The sequence below is a fragment of the Phaenicophaeus curvirostris genome, chromosome 7, assembly GCF_032191515.1.
Source record: "Phaenicophaeus curvirostris isolate KB17595 chromosome 7, BPBGC_Pcur_1.0, whole genome shotgun sequence".
NCBI lineage: Eukaryota > Metazoa > Chordata > Aves > Cuculiformes > Cuculidae > Phaenicophaeus > Phaenicophaeus curvirostris.
This window is the reverse complement of record NC_091398.1, coordinates 6,287,909-6,303,092: the sequence shown is the minus strand read 5'-3', so window position 1 is coordinate 6,303,092 and position 15,184 is coordinate 6,287,909. Positions and strand designations below refer to the sequence as shown.

The 15,184-nt window shown below is 45.4% G+C and overlaps 1 protein-coding gene across 1 annotated transcript in view; it reads left to right on the top strand.

The window, feature by feature from the left end:
* HDAC4 (histone deacetylase 4) overlaps nucleotides 1-15,184 on the top strand; it is a 277,760-nt gene that overhangs the window by 14,049 nt on the left and 248,527 nt on the right. The gene's annotated exons all lie outside the window — the stretch shown is intronic.

Below are 15,184 nucleotides of genomic sequence, written 5' to 3'. Positions count from 1 at the left end.
ACGTAAACTTCAGTTCTTGCTCTGTAATATCTGTCTTCAGGGATGCATGGTCAACACAACCTTTATTTTCTCCTCTCTCTGAAATCAAAGTGCAATTTGCTGTTTGTGGCTTCGGGGCAACAAGCTCTTCCCTGGTTTATAGAAGGGTTTGTAAACTGGTAGTTGATGCGGCTTTGTCGGGGTGGTTGCAGCTTTGTGCAGAGCCCTTTTATAGTATTTCCAAGTTAGGATACTAGAAGGTAAATGTCCAAAATGATGCATAAATACTTTAATATTCAAAGTGGAGATGTTTTCTGAATAGAAACCTCTGTTCAGTATTTCCTTGAGTGAGAAGTAAAGCTGTGTTGGTTAGAGGGAACTTGTCTCTCTTACTTTAATGCAACATATTTTTAGCAGAACTGAAGGTGGTTTTTCATGTTCCTGGCTTCTTGCACTCTTGGTAGATGTTCTTGCCCGTTTGTGTGTTTACTGGCTTCTGTGTGTCTGGATTTGTCAGCAGTTCTTTTCACTTGCTCTGATTTCCCAGTTCCCTTTCAGGAAAAAGTTCCCCTACCCCAGGCATGGTGTGTGCTTTGCCTGTGCAATGTGTTCAGGTAACAGGGAGTCACAGTGGCTTTGCAGTGCTGTGCTGGAAAACTGGTGCTGAAAGGTTCAGAGATGCCTGCAATCTGAAGGAGTTATTTTATTTTGGTGGCACTCTGTAGCTGGCTCTGTGTCTCCAGTGACCTCCCCAGAAGGGGACCTGCAGCATTGGTGAGCAGTGATTGAGAGTGGTGGCTGTCAGGCCCTTTTGTTTCCTCTGGCATAATGTAACTTATTGATCATTATGGTTACGGTAACACAACATTCATCCAGATTAACATCTAAAAACAGCAAACCCAAAGATTTCCAAAGTATCTTGTATTCCTTCCTGTCCATTTGTTTTGGAGTATCGGCAATACCAGGTGATACCAGCGGGTCCAGGGAGGTTATTCTCCCTCTGTACTCAGCACTGGTGAGACCTGTTCAGTTCTGGGCCCCTCACCACAAGAAGGATGTTGAGGCTCTGGAGCGAGTCCAGAGAAGAGCAACAAAGCTGGTGAGGGGGCTGGAGAACAGGCCTTGTGAGGAGCAGCTGAGAGAGCTGGGGGTGTTTAGCCTGGAGCAGAGGAGGCTGAGGGGAGACCTCATTGCTCTCTATAACTACCTGAAAGGAGGTTGTGGAGAGGAGGGTGGTGGCCTCTTCTTCCAAGTGACAGGGGACAGGATGAGAAGGAATGGCCTCAAGCTCCACCAGGGGAGATTTAGGCTGGACATTAGGAAAAAAAATTTCACAGAAAGTGTCACTGGGCAGTGGCATAGGCTGCCCAGGGAGGTGGTTGAGTCACCTTCCCTGGAGATGTTTAAGGGACGGGTGGATGAGGTGCTGCAGGGCATGGTTTAGTGTTTGATAGGAATGGTTGGACTCGATGATCCGGTGGGTCTCTTCCAACCTGATGATTCTGTGATTCTATGATAATGCAGGAGACTGCACAGCAGAGCTTTGGTGGCTACTGGCAGCTCCTCCTAAGCCAAGCAGTTCCTTCTGATGTGGGAACCAAGAGTGCTAGCATGGACCCTTAAGGAACATGTTTAGGAGTGTGCAAAGATACAAAACCTCAAAAGCCAGAAATGAGAATAAAAGACCCTGAAGTTGGGCAGTAGCATCTTAATTCTTAAGAGGCAGCTGAAGGGGGACAAAACCAGGCTTAAATTACGTTCCCTGAAAGAGGAGTGTCTTACAGGGAAGAACATTGCGTATGTCCTGTTTAGTATGTAAAGCTATAAACAGCAGTATGAGTCTTAATCTAGATCATAGAAACTTAACAGAATGTCAGTCCTTGTGTACCGAAGCGAGGACTCTGAGGCATCCTTGAGGATGCTGAGTCGAAGTCTGTCTGTTCAGCTGGCATCTGGCAGTGTTCTCAAATCTACCTAAAACTCCCACAGCAGATACTGTATCAATCCTTGAAATATGTCCCTTTTTTGTGGTTTTGCTAGTCCAGTTTTTGTGTTTTGACAAACAATTCCAGTGTGTCTTGCTGTGTTCGTGTTGTGCAAACAGACGAAATGGGCTGTGTAAAATGTGGTCCAAATCATAAAGTAAATGGAGCTCTTCCTTCACCCCGGGTTAGGTGACAGCCCTGGTGTGGGGAAGTGACACCCAGGAAGGGAGCTGTCAAGGATTTGGTAGCCTTTGCCTCTCTGAAGGGAACCCCTGGGTGCTCCTGTCGAGGGTTTTGTCTTTTTTTTTTTTTTTGTGTTGATAATGTTGTAATAAATAAATAAAGTAATAAATAAACCCAAACCCTCACCCTGAAGTCTGAGTAATGTCAGTTCCTTCTTTGCTCTTCTTGCTTGTCAGCTGCAAGCTTGAAGCATTTGACCAAAGATTCTAGTTTTTATTAAAAGTTGATGTTGGTCATTAAAAATTGGAGTGTTTCAACATAGGCATCCAGATTTTTCTTGTGATTGAGTTAATTATCTATTCTGGCTTGAGAATGTGGCTTGTAATTTAAAAATGGAACAAGTGGGAATCCTGGAACCCCTATGAATGTGAAGACATAAGTTTGCTTCAGCGTCCTGTAGGGATTGCTGCCTGCTTGCTTAGCAGCAGACTTGTGGTGGATGTCCGAGCAGCTTTTGCAGACAGTGCCCAGGATGTGCCTGTGTCCTGTCTGGTTCCGAGGATTCATCCCATGTGCTGTGGGCACACGCCACGGGGGGATCCCACGGCACCGACCACTCTGCCTGCTGTGCGCTGCTTGGCCTGAAAGCAGTAGGTTTTAACAAAGGGCATTCAAAAAGGGAAAAATAACCCTGCCTGCTAACCTGTTATATGGCATTTAAAAGCAAAAACTGTAGCTACTGCTTAAAGTTCTTTGCATGGCAGAACTGACTGTTACCTTAGCATTTAGTGCTCCATAAGTTATCTGAATTGTAGTGTTTGACTGCTCTCTCTGTTGCGCTTTTGCAGGCGTACATCAGCATCGCTTTTCGTGCACGGATGGAGAACGGAGAAAAGGTTTTCCCAACAAATAAATAAATAACAATTAAAGGCAAAGTTTTATTTTTTTTCTTTGCTCAATGCTGATGTGTAACATTTGGGTTTAGGTAATGCCTTTTTTAAGATACGCAAGTACATAACACACTGCGCTGTAACACAGCTTTGTTGGCTGTAGGAGTGAGAGGCTGAGCCCTGCAAAGAAACACCCCAGGAAGATAAATGGGGAATAGAGATTGCTGCTGGAGGGTGACTCAGCAGAGGGACAGAGAGCTGGGGGACAGAGTAAGGGTGGGGTCTAGGAAGGGGAAAAAATGGTGACATGAGGAACCATGGAAAGGCACTCAGAAAAGGGAGATGTTGAGGCTCTGGAGCAAGTCCAGAGAAGAGCGATGAAGCTGGTGAAGGGGCTGGAGAGCAGGCCTTATGAGGAACGGCTGAGGGAACTGGGGGTGTTTAGCCTGGAGAAGAGGAGGCTGAGGGGAGACTTGATTGCTCTCTACAACTACCTGAAAGGAGGTTGTGGAGAGGAGGGAGCTGGGCTCTTCACCCAAGTGACAGGGGACAGGACGAGAGGGAATGGCCTCAAGCTCCGCCAGGGGAGGTTCAGGCTTGACATCAGAAAAAAAATTTTCCTGGAAAGGGTCGTTGGGCACTGGAATAGGAGGTGGTTGAGTCACCTTCCCTGGAGGTGTTTAAAAGACGGGTGGATAGGGTGCTGAAGGGTATGGTTGTGATTGATGGGAATGGTTGAACTTGATAATCCAGTGGGTCCTTTCCAACTTTGTGATTCTGTGATCCCGGAGGCACGTTGAGAGCAGGAGTGGAATAGTCACGCCACGAGTCCATTAGGACAAGGGGCTGTGAACCACTGTGTTGCTGTGAGAAGTGCAGTGTTTCGGTCACAGTGTTAGCATTCAGCGCAAAGCAGAAGTAATAAAACATAGGAAAGTGTCAAATCTGCATCCCGTAGTGATGCATGAGGGCATGCTGCTGTCTGCTGAGCTGGACAAGCAGTTGGAGTTGTGGGCGCTCCCCTGCGGGCTGAATGCTTTGCTCAGTTTGCTCTGGCAAGCACCGCCCTGGTTCTGTGGGACAGGCTCATGGGAGATGGTGTTGAGGAGTGAAAGGGGATGTGTGTTTGTGTGAACGGGGGTAGCTCACCTTTGGTTCCCGACAGTGGCGTAATGAGGGTGCATTAAGAGGTGGGGTTTTTTTAAGGGAGTGTGTGTTATCTGTATTGAGAAAATGGGCTTGGTGCTGTCCTCGGACAAAACAGCTTTATGATAATCAGTTTTTAAGCCTGTGAGACATGAAAAGATGTCATAAAGAAGCGAGCTAAGTGGTTCTTCACAGAGAGCGTGTCTGGAGGAGGCTTGGTGTGCAGGCAGGGTCCCTTTGCCTGAGATGGAGGGGAGCTCTTGTGCTGGATCTGGGGAGACTGAGGTGGTAGGGCAGGACCGAGACATTCACAGGTGTTCCTGTCCAGCCTCTGGAGCAGCAGGAGAGGATTGGAGGGAGTTTGCATTGTGCTCTAGGAATCTCAGCTGGCTTTAGTCTGTGCAGTTAGCATGACAACACTCATGGTGAGGTTTTTTGTTGTGTTTTTTTTTCTTTTTTTTTTTTTTTTCTTCCCCTGTGCCAAAAACCTTTGGGTATCTGTGTCGCAGGTAAAAGTGCACAAATCTTTGTGATAGCTTTCTTTCTTTGTCACTGTTTTGCAGCGAACAGCAGAAGGCTGAATGGCCACTTGCAAATGATGCAACTTGTTTGTGGAGACCTTGGGGCGTGTTTCTTTCCAAGAGCATGGCAAAGGTCAGAGCTTGGAAAGCAGGTGGGAATGGCAGAGCAGTTAACGTGGTGCAGTGAGCACTGAGTGTGTGAGAACACGCGTAATTAAGGTTCTGGTTAAACGTAATGCTGGTTAAAACTAGCACTGCAATGTAGTTGGGTCCAAAAGAAACTTGGGGAAATGTTTTACTAGACAAAAGAATTGCATGAGTTACGTGACAGGATTAGTTTGGTGTTCAAGCTGAATTATTTTCCCTTGGTAATCAGAGAGCGTTCAATTAAAAAAAAAAAAAATTAGAGTAACCTTAAACAATGTTTGTTCTTTGAAAAACAGTCAATATTCTTTTTCCAAGTTAATGAAGTAATTAACAGTGATTGATGACACATGTACTCAGCTATTTTGTGCTGGCAGACCAGATGGGTTAGGCACAGCCAGTGACCAGCGATTGTGATTCTTTGTCAGAAGGAACAAGAAGTTCAGATGTACCAGCTGAAGCATATGAATAGCAAAGGTAAACGTTCTTCTCTCTCCCTTTCCCTACCCCTACACGAAGATTTGAAAAACAGCCTCAGGTAACAAATTGTGGGTTGTTCATTTGTAGCAGTTGAGAAAGCTAAGACAGAGTGAGCTGAAGATTTTCAGTGTTTCTCAAAACTAATTACATAGAGGTGTCAGTATCCTTATATTTTCAATCAGTTTTGAAAGAGAAAGGAAAGCTGTGTGTCTGCACAAGCAGGTGAAGAAAATAAGACAGTTTGAAAGTTGTATTATTGAGCAAGTCTGCAGAAAAATGGTGGCTGGATCTATGAACTTTCTACCATGGTCTGATTTTTTTCCCCCGGGTGTCTGCTATGCCAGCAGCATAGAGAGGGGGGATTTGGCGAGTGCCTTACAGCCCACTGGAGATGGGTTTCAGCAAAGCAGAGAGATCTTGGCGCTGCTAAAATGCTTTAGCGGGAGTCCAGTACAGCTGTAACGGGATGGTGAGTTTTAAAAGCTGGGGATAAATCACAAGTTGCTGAAACTAATTTGCATGAATTGGGTTCTTAATCAGTTGAACTATTGTGTTTATCATGGGCATCAGCAGGAACCTTCAGCTCGTTCAGTTGAGCTTGCAATCTGCTGGTCACGCAGACGCTTCCTAGCACTGAAAGTGTCGTTAGGGGAGGATTTGATTAAAAAGACCATACCATTTTTTATAACTTCTCAGTCAGATATTTAAAAGGAGTTTTGATGTTTGTGCTTCTGAATTGTTGTAGCTAGGGTGATCTGCAAGGAAGGAATGGAGAAATGAGATGGACGTTTTCCATAAACTCACAGCTTTCATTTGTCCTCTGTCAAGTGCTGCTCTCAGCTTTGATTTGAACTCTTTCAAATGCAGAAATAGAAGGATGGAGGAAAAACATGGGGTGGGGAAAGAAGAAGGCACCTTCAGAAAAAGTCAAGACAGTAGGTTTTCATAGGTAACTGTCCAATACGTACCAGCTCCTCTGAGGCTTCGGTAGCAGCTGGAACAGGCTCCCGAGGCAGACTTTTATCCTTTCTCCCTCCCACGCGGATCCATCTGTGAGACTGCTTGTTCTTGCTGCTCTTGCTGAGAAACTGGATCGAGCTCAGAAGCATCCTGCTCTTTCAGACCCTCTGCCAGAGTCTTGCTAGTTAAGGAGGGCTCTGTAATCCTGCAAAATCTACAGATTCCCAGGTTTTACACAGTCAGTTCCATTTCTAAATCTGCAGCTCTTCTACGAGCTGTGTTCCTGCTTGACTCTAAAAAAAATTCTTTCCAAGCTGTTGACCATTTTAAATTGGAGCTCCCACAGAGTGAACATGAGGCGGTATTGCCAGATTTGCTCGGGTTGCTAAAGGTGATCTTTTGTTCAGAGTCTTGGATTACACGTCGGAGGTTTTAGGTCCACTTGTCATCTGCTTGGTTGTTCCCAGAGCCTTGGTTTTTGCTTCTATGTGTATTTGAGACGCGTGCAACGCTGCTTTGCCAGCAACACTTGTCAAGGTCTACAAATAGAAGAGGTATCAGCAGACTCCCTCTTCAGATATCCAGGAGTATTAATATTGGTGCAAAACGCATGGAAGCAGAAATAATGTTAAAGCTTCTGTGTCCTCCTAGCAGTGGAGGAGAAGAGCCACAAAAACTTCAGGGGTTTTGTGGTACCCACCAGAAGATCTAAGGTTTTCCTTTGTGGGACATGGAGGAGCCTTCAGCTTTCAAAGCAGCCGTAGCTGTTGGTCAGGGTGGTGATTTGCAAAAGTATCTACAGATGGAACCATGAGGGAGTTTGCGCAGAATATGCAAAAAGCATTTTCTTCCAAGTAGCTCTTGGTTAAAGCTTTGTGAGGACAACTTAGAGGTTTCTATCTGCTAGGGGCAAGCTCGAATAGTGGCAGGTATGTGTTAAGTTAACATTCAAATGGGACAAGTCATCTTCACTTCTACCAAAATATCAGTGTCCCCTGTGTTTTCAGCTTGGGCCAGTGCCTCAGCATTTGGATTTGCACAACTGAAGTGTGAGGTCTGAGATCAGTTTGAGCAGCTGATTTTACTTGGAAACACAACTGAGAAGAGCCTGGGAGGGGCAGCCTGACTTCAGGAATTGGCATGCTATGGACAGTAGTAGTGGAGCATTTCTTAGTAATAAGAAGCAAAGGGGTATGGAGCTGTAGAAAGCAATTATTCTTGATTATTTTTATTGAGAATTTCTGTTACGCGTAATTAGATTAATTATTCCTGTATAGGTTTGCTGCCCTTGAATAGCTATGGATTAGTTCTGTGTTAATAAAGTAGCTCACAATTAGTTAATAGCGTCTTGCCATTTGTGGCTGTTGTTCATTTTGTTTTCTTTTAATGTCTGATGTCGACTTCAGTGCATGTGTAGCACAGCTTATGTTGCAGAGGCTCGCTTAACAAGCCACTGCCTGGAATAATAGCAGGATCGCTCCAAAAGCAGCTACCAGGGACTGTCTAGCCATGTATTATAGCCTTCCCTGAAGGAGCTACGTAAATACAAAGTAGGGATTGGTTATGCTTGAAGTCTTAATGTACATATACTGTAATTTAACACTTACAACAAATGTGGTTAGAGATTGAATCACTTTCTGAACATTATACCATACAAAACCTGCCACAAAGTTAAAATGTTTAGTGTAAGCGTATAAGCAGTAGAGCTTCACAGCATGTATTTGAATGTGGAAGTTTAAGGGAAAGGCAGAAACAGTATTTGGTCTCTTCTGGGCTGTCAGGTGAGAGTAGCCCTTGTAATGGCTGGCATTGAAATGTCAGCAACTGCTGAACAAATGCGCTGTGTTTTAATCCCTTGAAGTATGGATAATGCTTCTGAATTTCTTAGATGGCTGGTATATTTGAATCATTGTATTGAGCTTTTGATCTCGAGGGTGGGTACCTCTGGTTTTGCGAGTGCGAGATAAGAATATGGGAACACTGAGTTTAGAGAAGATGTGATGCCCTGGTCACAGGGGCTGAACTGGTCAGTCCGGATCTGTGCTGATTGAGGTGTGTACGTTCCCTGGATACTGTCGGTGAGAAACTAGTTGTAACAACTATATTAGGATGGATTTGCGGTGTAATTATTAGTTATACAGTTTTAACTCAAACTGATTTTGCTCTCCGTTCTTCAATAGCTGAGCGCAATGTACATACTTCCACCTTCCAGGTCCCTTGAGTATTTTCTTTAACTTAATGAATGCAGGTGTACTCACCACTTTTGTGGAAACTAATTAAGAGGTTGGTGTGCAATTTAAGTGCGATATAGAAAGATGCAAGGAGTAGACTCTGTATTTTGCAAGACGGGCCTGTCACGTCAATGTAGGACAAAGCAGAGTTGAGTTGGTTTGGTGGCTGCATAGGCTGGTGTGTAGGTGGGTCTTTACAGGTCTTCAATTGCCATGTTCTCCGGCAATGTTTGAGAAGATGAACCTAGGGAGGCCTTTCACAGTGGGACATGCACGTTATGATGCTTCTCCAAAATACTCTTGTGAGCCAGTGATTTGTCTCGTGGGTTTCCTGGCCTTGTGCAGGAGCACTACACGTTTGTCCTCTTTGCTAAGAAGCTTGTTCATTTGCTTTTGGAGTTTGGGGAAACTTTTGCTTTCTCCAGCACCCGGAGTGAGAGTTTCTTAGTGCAGCTAAGGAGCAGCATTTAATGTGCTCTGATTCTGCTTGCCACCCAAAGTGTGTTTTCTGATACTTTCTCTCCTTCCTGTATCTACCCAACTTCCCTCTCAGAAAAAGAAGAGGAAAACCTTCCTGTTGCAACAGAAATAGGTGGAAAATAGAGATTGTGACTTCTGTATTAATCATGATTGCGCATCACTGTAATATCCTTAAATTATCTCTATTCTGTGCTAGAAGACTTACTGTCTCCTTCACCTGCATGAGGATTTTTCTTGTCCTTCTTTTTGAAACTCTTTTGTGCACTTGGAAATGGAGGAGGAGCATCCAGATTTGCAGAAAAGATTCATGGTTTTGGAGGAACTGGACCAATACAGCAGCAAGTTTGGTATTCCAGTTTTGTTTTCTATTACTGTCATGCTATTGTAGTTGCTCTTCTGTCCCCAGCTGAGCATTAAGCCGATTGTGTATTTTACAGTGCAGCCTGCTAGTATGTTTTTGAAGACAGAAACACTGTGTTCAGAGAGTTAAAACTCTTCGAGAGGGTGTCTTATGATGTTTGCGATTTCAAATATGTTTTTTGAGAGCTCTGTTTTGAGTATCGTTGAAACTGTAGGAAACTCAGAACTTCTGGAAGTGAGCAATGCCTGTGAAACTCGGTCTCTTGGGACAGACTCAGTAAAGCCATGTTCTGCTTGAGAAGCAGGAGTTGAAGGGTTGTGTGGGTCCTCAGGACTGCTGCCACTGCCTTTGTCATTTTGGAAAGTGGTGGCTCTGCAGACATGGTCCCTAGAGAGAAGAATCAGCCTGGGAGACTTTTTCACACTGCCTGTGCTCTAAATAAATAATTTCGTGGTCACAGTAAATGATTATGGTTTTCAAACAGCTATGTGCCTCGTCCTTGTCCACCTCCTCCTCCTTTAATATATAGATCCTGTCTTGGCAATATTTTATAAACAACCCTGAAAAGCAAAGGCAGCTTTTTCTTTCCCTCTGGGTAAAGCTGGGAATCTGCCAGGGGAGAGATTTAATCCATAAGCTCCAGCGGAGACACTGCCTCTCATTTGGTGTGTGAATCCGTGCAGAGCACTCGTGTGCTGCAGCATCTGGCTGTTCCCAGGCTGCGTGTTGCAAGTAGGAACTTGAGCGAGCATCAAGATGATGGTGTCATCATCGTATATGGAGCATGTGGGATTCAAATTAGTACTGTTTGCCTGCTAATGCAACGAGGAATCCAACATCTTGGTAGATAATGGTAAAAAAGAAAAGGCTGGTTAGGGTATTTGATGTGCAGTGTCAGGCAGAAGGATGGGTGATAATGATTTTTGGAAGATGGGTGTTTCCATGGTGTTTGGAGACCAAACCCTGTGGTGGTTGAGCGCTGCTAAGGAAGCGCCAGGGTGCAGAAGGCATTCTCCTAGCATCCCTTCTGCTGTTGTCTTCAGAGCTGGCAGGGAGTTGTAGGAAAAGCTTTGTCTAGGGATGGGGTGTGAGAATCGTGGTACAGCTGGGTAAGCAACTCCAGAGAGGACAGCTTAGGGTGAAATAGTTTGTGGGGGCAGTTGTAACCACAACAACATCAAGTCAGGATCTGGAGGCCATGAGTATATACACCTGTATGAACTGTATGAGAGACACTGGAACAAGTTAACTGGAAAAGCTGTGGATGTCCTTTCACTGGAAATGTTCGAGGTCAAGGCAGGATGGGGCTTTGAGCAACCCAATCTACTTGAAAATGTCCCTGCTTATTGCAGGGGGATTGGACTAGATGACCTTTAAAGGTCCTTTCCAACCCAAACCATTCTATGGTTCTTTGTCCAGCTGAAAAGCAATGCCTTCTGCAAAGCTTTTCACAGTCTGGGGTCTGAAAGAGAGAGCAGCTTTCTCTGGACCTAGAAATAAAACATTAAAGTGCAGTGATCTGGACAGTACACGTATGACTTCCAGCGTGTTTTGATGTGTTGAGTCAGCAGGGTTTGTGGAACCGAGGTTTTCGAGGGATCTCGTACCGTTGCTGTCTGTGGGTGTTGAAGGCGGGCGCCTGAGAGGGCCTGCGAGGACGCCAGGTCATCGATAGCTGGGTGTCCTGAGGCAACCAGACTCACTTGGCTTAGAACAATCTTGAAACTTCACCCGTAGGCCAAGATTTTTATCTTGGCTGAATTATCGTAGCAATTTAGGCTCTGAAAAATAAAGCTTTGTCAATACAGCTCTATCATAACTGTAATTACTGGTTACTGCACATCTGTACTTGTGACACAACTGGAATGAGCTGAGAAGAGGAAGGTGAATGTTCATACTGTCAAAACATTTGTATGGCAGAACTGTAAGATCCCTTTTGCTTACTATTTAAAAAAAAAAACCAACCAAATAGCTTTAGGTAGCCGCAAAATGTATGGAAACAGACTTGGAAAACCATTTGTTTACTTAGATTTCCTAGTTCACCAGAAAGTCTGTCTCTTAATGGTTGGCCAGATGCACAGTGGGGAAAATGTAGTCCTGGAAAGTGTGGGAAAGGAGCAGTGTAGGAGAGGGTTGTGGAGCTGAGTGGTGTGTGGTGTTTTGGGGGGCAACCCTGGTCTTGCAGTTGGGGAGGAAGAAGGTGAGGGACCACCACTCAGTAGGACATGCAGTTTGTGTTAGAGAGCTGTTAAGCAGTTGTGTGTGCAGAGCCATATGCTTTCTCCCTAAATACATTATTCCTGTGTATTGGTGATGTGTTGGCATGTGTGATGACCCAGCCTGTTAATGAATTTGCTGCTGTTTTCTTTGCAGCTTCTGGAAAAAGCAGTTGAAGCTTCATGGAAGTATTTTAAGCAGACTCATCCCTTTTGGGACACAAATGACAAAAGATCTGCCTGCGGTAGTGTTGAGGAGCAAGCGTGTTGTGCGAGGTGCTGGCTCGTAGGAGATGAATAAGAGAAGAGCTAAAATGACCAATACTGTCTTTGATTGAGGGAAGGTCTGTGGTACAGAATAGTGTCTTGTCGAGGCACCAAAACCACTAGGTCTGTCCCTTACTGCATGGTGATTTCAGATGCGAAGGTTCCTTATCAGCTGGTGACAAGGAGGTGATGACACACTTGGCTGTGGCCTAAGGGGTGTGAGGAGGATACAGATGGAGAGGCACCAGCCTGCATGGTTTCAGGGAGCTTGGGCTCTCGGACGCACCCGGATAGAAGCGAGCTGACATAAATTGGCACGAATGGGTTTGTTGTGTTCCTGTTCCAGAGCTTTCTAGAAATCCAGCAGCGACCAGACTCTGAACAATTCTCCTGTGCGGCAGGAAGCCTTGTCACACTGGTCCTGTTTGCTACACCTGATTTAATAAGAGTGTGTTTTACACACCTGGTTGTTTTAGCCTACAACTCTGCTTGGTCTTACTGTGGCCTGAAATGTGCAGTGCCATCCGCAGTCCTGCACACGGATGCTCTTCGTCTGCCCTTTGCTCCATGCTAGGGACTCCGTGGGATGTGCCGAAGCAGGTACAGTCAGTATGCCACTGCTTGGTGTCTGCCAAGAAAATTCACCTGGCTGGCAGGCAATCCCAGGGCTCGCTCCTGTGGCAGCACGCGGGCAGCCAAGCCTGTAGTGCCCATGGTCCCACTCCTCCCAAAAAAGGAAGGTGAGCGACCTGTCTGGCCAAAATAGTTGGTTGTGAAGAAACCGGTGAGAGGCTCGTGCTGCTATAAACAAATGCACACTCATCCCCATCCTGCTCGGCGTGTCCCTGGGTTAGGTGTGGGCAGGCTGCCTGAGCAGCTCATCCTGGCCCAGTCCTTGCCTGTGCCTGAATCGCTTGTGAGGAGGGTTGGCTCGCTGTTCTTAAGGATGAGAGACAAGATTTGCAGGCCAGAGGTGATTGCCTGTGTCCTGGAAGGCGATGAAGTAGAAGTAGAACAGGCTCTGATTTCTTTTTTTTTAAATGAGAGTCTCAGCTTGGCAAACCCTGTAGGCCCCCAGGTGTCCTGGGCACAGCGGCTTCTCCTAATTTGATAAGTATTTTGTGAGATAATGGCAAACCAACAAATTTATGTAAGAATCATTACAAATAGAGGTCTGAAAACAGGTCTTGGATGCTTTGGAAATAACTCATTGGACTACACTGAGATCCGTGCAAGTGGCAACTGAAAATAAAGACTTTGGTGGTGGGATGAGTTGGGAAATGATTGCTGTCTGTGTCCTCAGGTCTGTTTTGCCTATATTGTACTAGATCTTCTAAAAGAAACACATTAAAAAAAGAAAGATGAACTGAATCTGTAGCTTGTGTGCAATCTAAGCATGGTTATTTTGTTCTTCCCAGGCACTGGTATTATTAAAACATGCAAAAACTTAGTATTTTGAGGGTGTTGTGCCTGGCTGAGTTTAGGTAGACCTTTGGGGAAGAAGTGGGAATAGGTAAACTGGTGGTAGTATTTAATACGTTTGTTATGAGTGTTTCAATCCAATTTCTTTGGGAAATACATGGACACCTTCTTGCTGCACATGCTCTGTGCTTCATTCTTCCATTGTGGAAATGAGTAGGCAGGAGTCTGTTAACTCCGTTCTGAATCCTTCTTGTCTGCAGCTGAGATTGCTTATGCTGTAACATTACCTTCTGTTTTTATTGGAAATAAACAATGTTAAAGTTTTGCTAATGCGTGGTCTAAGCTGACCCTGCTCTCTTCAGCAGGATGTGAAAATTAATGGAACTGGAAGATCCTGAGCGTTTGGGATGGCAGAGACCTGCAGGGATTGGAAATGACACTTAAGTAATTTTCTCTTGAATTTGACACGTACCATGGAAGTATGTTCCAGATCTCTAAAAATGCAAGATGGGCAGAGGAACATGGAGAGTAGTAATGCTGAGACACTTGGGGTAGAGAGAAACAGCCAGTTAAAGAGGTTTTTTTAATGAAATACAGCAGGGAAGGCCTCTTTGTTCAACCATGTCTGCTTGGGCATTATTCTCCAAACCAGGGAAGCACCGTTATAAAGCAGGGCCCATCATAAGTGGCAGGGGTGGTATTTAAGTCTCAGACCTGGATTTGCTGCCTTACTGGAAAGGAGCATGAATATCTGAGCATGATAAAATCTCTTCCAAGAATAGATAGGTCTACGTGAAATCATAGAATCACAGAATGGTTTGGGTTGGAAGGGACCTTAAAGATCATCCAGTTCCAACCCCCTTACCATGGGCAGGGACACCTCCCACTGGATCAGGTTGCTTAAAGCCCCATCCAGCCTGGCTTTGAACACCTCCAGGGATGGGGCAGCCACAACTTCTCTGGACAACGTGTTCAACTGCCTCACCACCCTCACAGGAAAAATTATTTCTAGTATCTTTTCTGAATCTCCCCTCTTGCAGCTTAAAAATGTTTTCTCCCTCATCCTATCCCCGCATTACCCTGATAAAGAGCCCTTCCCCAGCTTTCTTGTAACCCCCTTTAAGTATTGGAGGGCTGCTGTAAGGTCTCCTTGGAACCTTCTCGTCTTTGGGCTGAACAACCCCAACTCTCTCAGCGTGTTCGTGTAGCAGAGTTTCTCTAGCCCTCTGATCATCTTCATGGCCTCCTCTGGACTCGCTCTAACAGATCCACATCTCTTTTTTTGCTGCAATGTAATGGCACAGATCAATGCGGACAGATGCTTGTTGTGCAAGGGCAGTAGTAGTTGTTGTCACAGTCATCCCCCACCCAAGAAATACTGCTGTCTCTTTGCTGGAGGTCACCACACCCTCCAGTCTGCTGGTGGAGCAGTTTGGGGTGAGTGCTCCCTGCTTTGCTTTGAGCCAAGTCAGCTGGATTAGTTGAGATGGGTTAACTAGCTGGCTTCTGCCAGCAGGCTGACTTCATCTCTGAAGTGGGTTAGGGCGTGCTGGGTATAAACTGTTGGTGTCAGCCACGCTGTGGGGGCAGAGCTGCCTTGGCAGGGAGCTGAGGAGCTCTCTCTGGGTACCGTGTCTGTCAGTGCATCCCCTTTGGGAACCAGCAAACATTATCTGTTTGGGGCCTGGGTGCTGCTGGCTTCTTCAGTGCAAAGAAGGGAAATAACCCGTGTATGTGAAATACTTTGCATGGAGGACACCTTGGTTTAGTGTCTCTGTAGCTGTAGCTGGTTGGATGGATCAGTGGCAGGTCTTTCTATATGTGCTAAATCAGAGCAGTCTCTCTCAGGTGCCCCGCCTGTAAAACATGGCTGTTTAAAAAAACATGTGAATGTGGCACTTAGGGACATGGTTTAGTGG